Source organism: Syngnathoides biaculeatus, chromosome 7 (genome assembly GCF_019802595.1).
Source record: "Syngnathoides biaculeatus isolate LvHL_M chromosome 7, ASM1980259v1, whole genome shotgun sequence".
Taxonomy (NCBI): domain Eukaryota; kingdom Metazoa; phylum Chordata; class Actinopteri; order Syngnathiformes; family Syngnathidae; genus Syngnathoides; species Syngnathoides biaculeatus.
The window spans coordinates 5,893,365-5,903,819 of NC_084646.1; the positions used below are offsets into that span (position 1 = coordinate 5,893,365).

Sequence of the window (10,455 nt, forward strand, 5' to 3'; positions counted from 1 at the left end):
CGTATTTTAAGGCAGAGAAATGGAACGTTACGCAATCGCCAAACCTGACCCGAAAGCGACCGTAAATTTGAGTAGCTGAAGAGAAAACGCTAAGAACAAAACCGGAACAGCGGAAGACAGTTGCAGGAGACGCCTGGCACCGCGTCAGCCAGCAGGGATGAAATTCAGCAGCGTTTTGTGTCCCGGACTCCAGGCTGTAATTGACTGCGAGAGGATTAACAACCAAGGATACACAAATGAAAGTTTTGATTTATGATTAAATTCCCCCCCCCCGCCCCCCATTACTTTTTCGTCACTTAGAAAGTGAGAGGTACGGTATATCTACAAAATGTCGCACTTCCTTAAACCGGTCACCTGATTTGGATGCAAATACATTCAAATTAAAGCGGAAAGTCTGCAGTTAAAGTGCGGCTTGTTTTTTTTTTTTTTACCATTCTGAAAATATTGTGGTGTTTGCGCGGAAAAATATTCCAGTTGTGTCAATATTTATGAACCTGGCTACAGTTTGAATCAGGCTTGCCCAGACTTTTTTTTTTTTTTTTTTTTTTTTACCACAAGATCTACTTTTCAAGCAGCCAGCTTCTCGCGATCAACCCGGGCAATCTCCGATGTCCTTCCGCACGTCGGCCGTGGAACTGGAGTCCTTTCCAGCTGCAGAGATTTGATCGAAGATAATATTTCCGCTTTATTTTTAAAAGATCGGAACGAGTCAGCTATGCCTCTTTTACCAGCTCTCCGCCTTGAAAGGACTTCTCCTTATCAACGATAACGTGACGAAACCAGAAACGATGCAGCGGCGGCGGCTTTCGCTGTTGAACTAGATCAGGGGTCACCAACCAGGTGCCCGCGGGCGCATGGTGGCCCGCGAGGCATGTTCTAAAAATACCACAGCTTTAAATTTTGAACCTGACTTGCTTATGTTATTTCAATTTTTAAAATACCTCTAATGTCACAATATACAAAAAATTCAAAGGAAAATATTTCATGTACGTATAATGAACTATGACTGGAGCTTGCTGCAGAGAAGTCATGTAGCCCTTCGTACAATCAGTTCTCACGAAGTCGCCCTCGGCCTCAAAAAGGTTGACGACCCCTGAACTAGATTGTGTGAAAAGTGACCCGTTGGGATTTTAGTTTGTTGACTTTTATCATTCTCAGCTCGCTTTTCGTCATATTTTCCATAAGCAGTTTGAAAATGCCGCTTCGCATTTCACTCCGTTGGCAGACGAGGCAAACGCACTTCGAAAGTGACGTCGTTAAAAAGTTGGCCGCCTCCCATTCCGTATGAAAGTTTGTTTTTGATACTCATGTTTGATAAGATTTCTTAAGCGAGGGCTTAAAATAAGGGGGAACTCGCTGACTAGTGTGTTTTCCTGTACTGTCTTCGTTTGCACATGTGCGGTGAGCGAAAGGTCAGAAAAATACGGCTGATTGATGTATTTTTTTTTTCTCGCGATTGAGATCGACGCATTGAGCACCCCTGGTTTAAATAAACAGGCCAGATTGCACACGTATATCAATAAGTAATATCCATCCGTGATCTGAGCTGTTTATCCTCACAAGGGTCGCCGGACTGCTGGCGCCGATCCCATCTGTCAACGGGCAAGAGGCGGGGTACACCCTGAACTGGTTGCCGGCCGATCGCAGGGCACGTGGAGACACTCACGATCACACTTAGGTGGCAATTTGGAGCCCCCGACGAATGCATGTTTTTGGGATGTGGCAGGAAACCGGAGCGACCGGAGAAAAGCCACACGGGCGCGGGGGAGAACATGCAAACTCCACACGGGCGGGGTCGGGATTTGAACACGCGAAAACGCTAACCAGCTGCTCCAGATAAATCAATTTGTTGGCGCGCCGTTAGCGTTTCCTCACGTCGAATGAACGCTTCGGCAACAAAGGCTGGGAAATATGAAACAAAGTCCTCGGGTTAAGACGTTTCCACTTTACAACGCCCGTATCCCCCGTCGGCCATTTTGTCTGGCTAACGCTTGTCCGCCGGGAGTATTTTCGCATTTTTCGCCCTCCTTTTTCAACATTACCGCCCCCAAAAAAGAAAGCCGTGTCTTTTAGCAACGCTTCTGCAGCCAAAAGAAAATCCATTACCATGGAAACGAAGCTCAAGATCATAAAAAGATTGGAGAAAGGAGAGACGCCAACACCACCGAGGCTTCAGTCGCCCGACCGTGGTGACGAATATTAAAGACAAAGGCCGTTGTCAAGTCAACTAACAGGAAGAGCACCTGTCCCCCTCCAGACCTGCAGGGGGCAGAGAAACCTCAATCACACAACTCTTCAAACTTCCTGTCAGAGGCCAGGGGCGGCCATATTGCTCACAGACAGCATGCGAGCTTGTGTGGACCAAAGAAAGCCGACCAGCCAAAGGAATAAATCACGAACAAACAACCGAGGCAACCAAGAAGCAACTAAAAAACCCAAAAGGCACCACCCCTCGGTTTCCGGTCAGACGCAACTGGTTTTCAAGCTAATCAACCGCGAATCACCCTCCAAACACCTTAACCATCATGAAAATTGTGAAAAGACGAAGATTTGAGTTGTTTGAAGACCAAGGCCCTTTTCAAAGAACTGACAGACAACTTGACAGCCGTATTTTAGCACATGTCAAGGGTTCCGTTGTTCCTATGTCGGACACGATGATCACAAAACAAGGTTCTTTGATACTTGTGGGGATGGGAGAGGGATTGAGGACCAGGTTCCTTGGCAATAGCTAAGCACCGCCTCCCCTTCTTCTTCTCCATCCAACTCTCAGCAGTCATGCTAAGTATATCATTTTGTTTATTTCAATGTATTTGTTTATTTTTTATACAAAGTATTTTGATGTAAATTCCGACTTTAATGGCGGAATCCGACTTCATTCGAAATCCGAGTAAAGCCGCGACTGTAGCAACGGATTTCAGTCGTAGTAGACCGAGGACTCCCTGCGGGGTCAATGTTGCTTTTTCACTGCAGAGCAGGACCCCTGCGCAGTAAAGGAAAAAATGAAACGCGCCCGTAGCATCTGCCAAAATGCGGCAGATTTTCTGGAAATTCCAGCCTGCACGGTGCTCCAAATGATGGAGACTACAAAAAACAAAAAAAAAAAAAACACAAAACAAAGATGTGTAATCCGGCAGCAGATTATTACTAAACTGTTCTCGGGCTAGCGCAGCGACGATATGAGCGTGTCAACTGATCCCAAAACAGATTTAATCAGCCGGTGCGCAAAATTCCGCTCACCCGCGTGCCTTGAGCGCAGAAAATTCCATGAATGAAGATTATCTGGCAAAGAAAAAGTAGCCCAACCTCGCCCACCCACCTCCCGCGTGATGTCAGATCCAACACGAGGATGTCAACAGATGCAACGAGGCACACTTGTGACCCGTTTTTGCCCGCGGGCTGCTTGTCGTCGAGGGCGGCTGGCGCCGACAAAAGGGAACGTTCACTTTTGGAATGCTGCGCTGACAGGCACAAAGGATTACACGCTGCGCTTGTTGTGCGCTCGCCGCGGATTTAAATTCAACACGGCTATTCCAACAAATGTACGAAGCAGCTCAGATGTGGGACACTTTGGAGAGCCACAAAACTGGAAATGGACCTGAGGAATCATTCTGGTCCAACACAACAAATCACAACTGGACACAAACTTTAACGAGCAGATACATAACATACATATAACATACACTTGTTTGTTCTTTTTTGCACTACGTGGTGTAACAGTACGCCATAAATGTGTGCCGTATGTATCTAATTTTTTAGATCATGGTAAAGTTCACATCAGGCGAGAAAATGCAATAACTTTTCTTGTTTTTTATATGAAAATAAAATAAATACAGTGCAGTTTTTTTTTTTTTTGTTTGTTTTTTATCAATGATGTTGAATCTTGTGTGACAGCACAAATCTTTTCTTTGAGGAAAGTGCAACAACAATAATTTGTCTTCTTTTTAGGAAACCGTAACATCAATATTTGTTGGTCCATTTAGGAATGTGCAACAGTTTTTAATGGGAAAATGCAATATTAGTAGTGTTATGTATGTGTGTATTCTTATTTTACTTTATTTTCCTTTCATACGTTGCTGAGTTATTATGATGCGGATCTTTTGCGATGCGGGATTCTGGGATGTTCCGAGAAGGTCTGTCGACGGGAGCTTCTTACGGCCGCCGCTGCCTTCCGTCAAGTACACAATTCCTTCGTCTTTTGGACGTTTCTGGAACGTTCGTTCGCTCGGAATATTCGCTGGGAAGAACATTTGCCTGTTTGGGAACCTTCGTTCGACTTTGGTGAGTATTCGGTCTTTGAACTTCCATTTTGATTTGTGTTGTATTGTCGTGTCTTCTTCTTTTCCTTTCGGCTTGTCCCTTTAGGGGTCGCCACAGCGTGTCATCTTTTTCAATCTAAGCCTACCTCGTGCATCATTCTCTCGAACACCCACAGTCCTCATGTCCTCCCCCACAACATCCGTCAACCTTCTCTTTGGTCTTCCTCTCCCTCTTTTGCCCGGCAGCTCCATCCTCAGCATCCTTCTACCAATATATTCACTCTCCCGCCTCTGGACATGTCCAAGCCATCTCTGTCTGCTCTCTAATCTTGTCTCCAAACATCCAACTTTTGCTGTCCCTCTAATGAGCTCATTTCTAATCCTATCCAACCTGCTCACTCCTAGCGAGAACCTCAACATTCCTGTTGTCTCTTCACTGCCACCGTCTCTAATCCGTACATCATGGCCGGCCTCACCACTGATTTATAAACGTTGACCTTCATCCTAGCGGAGACTCTTCTGTCACATAGAACACCAGACACCTTCCGCCAACTGTTCCACCTCGCTTGGACCCATTTCTTCACTTCCTCACCACACTCTCCATTGTTCTGGATTGTTGACCCCACGCATTTGAAGTCGTCCACCCTCGCCATCTCTTCTCCCTGTAGCCTCACTTTTCCCCCTCCACTTTTCTCATTCACGCACAGATATTCTGTTTTACTTCGGCTAATCTTCATTCCTCTCCTTTCCAGTGCGTGTCTCCATCTTTCTAATTGTTCCTCCGCAAGCTCCCTGCTTTCACTGCATATGACAATATCATCTGCGAACATCATGGTCCAAAGGGATTCCAGTCTAACCTCATCTGTCAGCTTATCCATTACTACCGCAAACAGGAAGGGGCTCAGCGTGGATCCCTGATGCAGTCCCACCTCCACCTTAAATTCTTCTGCCACACCTACGGCACATCTCACCGCTTTTCTGCTGCCCTCATACACGTCCTGTACTATTCTAACATATTTCTGCGCCACACTAGACTTGCGCATGCAGTACCGCAGTTCCTCTCTTGGTACTCTGTCGTAGGCCTTCTCTAGGTCTACAAAAAACGCAATGTAGCTCTTTCTGACCTTGTCTGTACTCGTGTGTGTGATTAAATTGTCTTAAACACAATACAACTGCTTTGTCATATTTTGCTGGTTTGAGAGAGGGGATATATTCTAAATTCACACGTAACAGTAGTAGAAACATTCCACATGAATCATTTCTTTTTACAAAGGCCTATGAATAGTTGCGATTTCCTAAAAAGAAATGGTTTGTCTTTCTTTTTCCGGCTAATTTCCCCCTGTCCTCGCCCCGGTTTGATAAATTTTTTTCCACCTGTTTTTCAGAGTTATTAGGACACATCGAAGTCACACGAGAACCTGAGAACTGCAAAAAAAAAAACCTCTTAGCAGATGCACTAATGGTGGATTACCTTCAACCTGCCCATACGCGTTTACCTTACTGGTTCAATTAAGATCTGCCAAACTAAAGCAAAATTATCGTATCATACAATGTAATAATTATGTCCCTTACGTACTTTAATTAAACTGGTACTGTAAACGCGTATGGGCAGGTTGAAGGAGTGTAAGCAGTAATCCACCATTAATAACTCCGCAGAGAGTCACTTGCACTTCGCGGATTCTCGCGTCAGTTCGATGCATCCAAATAACTCGGGGGGGGGGGGTTGGGAAAGAATCTGAAAAAAAAGGTGGAACAAAAATTAGTCAGGAAAAACACAAAATAATGGGGGGTATTCAGAAAAATAGGGGAAAATTAGTGGGGGTAGAAAAACTGAAAAAATACTCCAAAAAATGCAGGGAAAAATTCAAACAAAGCCCTTAAAAAAATATCAGAAAAACATTATTTTAATCCAAGTAAATATGTTTCTGTATAATTTTACTCGTGTTAAATGTGCTCTAAAAAAATACCAATGATATTCCGTATTGCTTTGGGTCCATCCGAAGACCTCAGGGTAGGCAGTTTAAAAAAATCCCCTGAACGTTCCAAGCTACTCGCTACCGCGTTCCCGAGCTGCACGGATGCAGCAGCGAAACAACTTGAACTTTGTTTAGAAAGCCACCTGGAACGCGAGCCGTGAACTCCCAAAGACGACACTTCCGACAAAGTAATCCTAAAAGTACTGTAAAGAGACTCACTCAAGTCAGCGGAGGATACAAAAAAAGGAGGTCGAGCAGAGGAGGAGGAAGAGGAAATATTCTTATCCACAAGGCTTTGTGGTGTTTCTCAAGACTAGTTGCTTGCATTCCACATGTTCCACTTTCAAGTATTCCTCCGACGCTGAGGGCACGCCCCCCCCCACCACACACCCACACAAAGTCATTCACGTTACATTTCCGACACATTTCTTCAACTGTCATCTGGAAAGTCAACTTTGTATTTTACACTATGAATAAAAGTGGGGTTTATTACTGGTTGTATTGGTATTTTTAACATCTACTTTTATGTACTTTTTACTTACTTTGTCTTGTCACAGCATACGTAAGGAAGGCGAGGTAGTGGTCCGTCTACAACATAAATCTGACAGAAATGACGCACTAGTTGACTCATTCGCGTCATCCGCACTGACTGGTTATATCGCTTTTGAACACGGTAACTCAGAACGGGAGGGATACAGCATCAGACAGAGGACAAGACATTGAAAGGTTGGAATTTTGGAACGAGGAAATGTGCTTTTTAAAAAAAAAAAAAAGGAAAGAAATGTTTCCGTATTTCTGTTTTGAATTCTTCATTATATTAAATACAACGACCAGACAGTTGCAACGGAGTTTAAAAAAAAAAAAAAAAAGGCAGAAATGTCTGGCACTTTTTTTTTTTACAAATATTTCCCATTTGATTTATATTTTGTAATATTCAGCCTAAAAATATTTCTTAACAACTACAGTATATAACGAGTCACTTCAACTCTTGTAAAATTAAAATTCTGCTGCTGTCATTCTCACTTTTCTCTTTTTTTATTTATTATTATTACTACTTTTTTTATTTTTAACCTATTTTTATTTGTATTTTCATAGTGTATTAAATATACAGTAAAGATACAGTTCTTGAAGGTCCCCGTTTTCAAACAAATTGTTTTTCGAATGAAAAAATGAAAATGAATGAAAAAATTGTGCTTGTTTTTGAACAAAAATCGGTACTTGAACGACCCCGTATTGCGTGGGGCCAGACCAGCTGAGCCAGACGCGCTTTGTTGTGAATTCCCACGCCGCAGAAAAAAACACGGAAATAACCTATTGTGCGTGCGCAACCAGTTGATCCCACCAACGACGCGTTTTGATATTGTCTATTCGAACGCCCTCTGTTAAAACCCGGAAAAAACATCACTCGCGGCGCAAGCAGTTGACCGACCCACGACGCGTTTTGTTATTGTCAATTCGAACACCCCCCACAAAAAAACCCGGAGAGGCGCAACCAGCACACTTTTGTTATTCTGTACAACGCAGCCTCTGTACACAGACGTGTCCCGGTAGTGACTGTTGTTTTTCATCTTATCGAGGACCACCGTATTATCCCCCAATCATGGCTCCAATGAAGGAAAGTTGCTTGTTTAAAGTTATTCTGCACTTTTGTTAATGAAAAAAGTTTACAAGGCTGGGGGCCGAGTTGCTACAGATACGGCAATGCGCTCCCAGCCTAGCGTACTCTACTACTAAAGCATACATTTGAAGCAAAAAATAAATATATTTCTCAAATTATTTTTCTATATAAAGTATTTAAACTATACATGTATTTCTACTATGCAGTTTATTATCAGGAAAAGCTAAAAAAAAAATCCTTTAAAAAGCCAATTTTTTTTGTCTTGGAACGCATTATTTCTTTTTCCATTCATTGTAATGGGAAAGATCGATTCGGTTTTCGAACAAATCCTTCCTCGAACCGTTTTCTGTAACGGATTGTGGTCAAGAACTGAGGCATCACTGTACTCAACATGTAGTGACACCAGGGTCTAAAGAACGACAATGTAATATTATTTCCTATTAGAATTTCCAATTTTGACAAGACTTTTTTTTGTAATCGTTAAACATGTAGCGAGTCACATTACCTTTTGCGGTTCTAAATAAATAAACCAAAGGAAGGCTAAGGTGGGACTCACCGCTGACACGTTCTAGTTGCATCACTTTGCCTTTTCACCTTCTTCAGAAAATATTGTTCCCGTGCATGACACAATCCAACTATCGAGGCTCATCGTCCCACGAAACGAGCCAATGGAAAAACGTGGCGCAACTCCTGCAGGTGAGTCAAGACGACGCTCCTCTCTGAAAATGTCCATTCGTTTCATTTCATTCATTTCCACGCACAAACCACACGGGAAGCTTTCACGGTTAAGGCAAGTGACACCATTTAATGTTTCATTTACAGATAATTCTGTGGCGACTGAGCGCATCTCCCGACATGTACAATAAACGATCCGCGCCGCCGAACGGGTGGAAAACGCACGACACGTGACAAGTAGGCGACGCCGCGGTCATCATTTATAAGCTTCAGAGTGGAAAGCAACAATAAGAAACGTGGCACATGGAGACAAACAGCCGCACTCACAATCGCACCTATGGGCAATTTAGAGTGTTCAATCAATGTTGCATGTTTTGAGGATGTGGGAGGAAACTGGAGTGCCCACCCGGAGAAAACCCACGCAGGCACGCGGAGAACATGCAAACTCCACACAGGCGGGGCCGGGATCGAACCCGGGACCTCAGAACTGTGAGGCCGACGCTTTCCAGCTGATCCACCATGCCGCCCTCTATAAATATGTCATACATTTACATAACACTTTAATCAAGACTGCGTTTCTATATTGGTAGGTCGAAATGAGTGTTGTAGAGTTAAATTAGTTAGCGTAGCAGATTATTAAATTTAATCAACTATAAAAATCCGTCACAATTGTGAGTATAGGAATTAATAAAGAGAAAAATGTTTTTTTTTCTCCTGTTTCTGACACATTGGATAACAGGTTTAATTGACAGATTGCAAAGCTGTTTTTTTTAGTTTTTTTTTTTTTTTACTATTTGACATTGTGAATAATGGAGTTAATGATGGAAAATATTGATTGGGATTTTTTTTTTCCATTTCTGACTAAAGGTCAACCATCCTGTTATGTTGCAGGTGCAGTTGACCTATTGTAAAGGCTTTTTTCAATAAGTTCTGCGGTTAATGAATGGATTCACCTCAACAAATCCATTGTAATGGTGAAAAATGGAGGGAATAATGAGTTTATATAATAATAGTGTGTTTTGGTAAGGCTTGGTCTTCGATACAACTATTAAAAAAGTGTAATACATATTTGGAGCTGTACGATCTTAATGATGTGCAATAGAAAACGGATGGATGTGTGTTTTCAGGACTTTTAAAAATATAGGTTTCATTTACCGTTAAAATTTCATGCTGGGTCCGCTGGAATTCTCTTTTTTTTGGGGGGGGGGGGGGTTATTGTAGTACATGTCATTGGCTCAACCCCTCCACCCCCACCCCATTTACTATTGTCAAGTGTGTGGTTTAAAAGTTACAGAGCAGAAACAAACAGTCGCTAGCCCTTGTCAGCATTTGTAAGCAGTATAAAATTAAAAAAAAAAACGGTTGTAAACAGACGTGGTGAGGTGTGCCTTAGGTGTGACAGAGGAATTTAAGGTGGAGGTGGGACTGCATCAGGGATCAGCTCTGAGCCCCTTCCTGTTTGCAGTGGTAATGGATAGGCTGACAGATGAGGTTAGACTGGAATCCCCTTGGACCATGATGTTCGCAGATGATATTGTCATATGCAGTGAAAGCAGGGAGCATGCAGAGGAACAATTGGAAAGATGGAGACACGCACTGGAAAGGAGAGGAATGAAGATTAGCCGAAGTAAAAGAGAATATCTGTGCGTGAATGAGAAAAGTGGAGGGGGAAAAGTGAGGCTACAGGGAGAAGAGATGGCGAGGGTGGACGACTTCAAATACTTGGGGTCAACAATACAGAGGAATTATGGTAATTTTAAGAACTTTTACATTTTTTTTTTACAATTTTCATTTTAATTCAAGGGCGGCGTGGTTGGGTAGCTGGTAAAGCGTTGGCCTCACAGTTCTGTGGTCCGAGGTTCAATCCCGGACCCGCCTGTGTGGAGTTCACATGTTCTCCCTATGCCTGTGTGGGTTTTCTCTAGGTGGG

At 43.1% G+C, this 10,455-nt stretch overlaps 1 protein-coding gene and 1 long non-coding RNA gene across 3 annotated transcripts in view; one reads left to right on the forward strand and one right to left on the reverse strand.

Moving 5' to 3' along the window:
* LOC133503189 (protein-glutamine gamma-glutamyltransferase K-like) overlaps positions 1-8,529 on the reverse strand; it is a 45,343-nt gene extending 36,814 nt beyond the window's left edge. The window contains exon 1 of one of the 2 annotated variants that reach the window (XM_061824512.1): positions 8,407-8,529. The gene's annotated coding sequence lies outside the window, so the exon portion shown is untranslated. Of the gene's footprint in view, positions 1-6,451; positions 6,540-8,406 lie in introns of those variants that run through there. The other variant, XM_061824511.1, reaches the window with a different exon arrangement.
* LOC133503192 (uncharacterized) lies at positions 1,608-10,451 on the forward strand. Its single transcript, XR_009795677.1, has 3 exons — positions 1,608-4,278; positions 8,454-8,546; positions 8,673-10,451. It is a non-coding gene; the product is annotated as an uncharacterized LOC133503192 (long non-coding RNA).
* Positions 10,452-10,455: the final 4 nt, after the last annotated feature.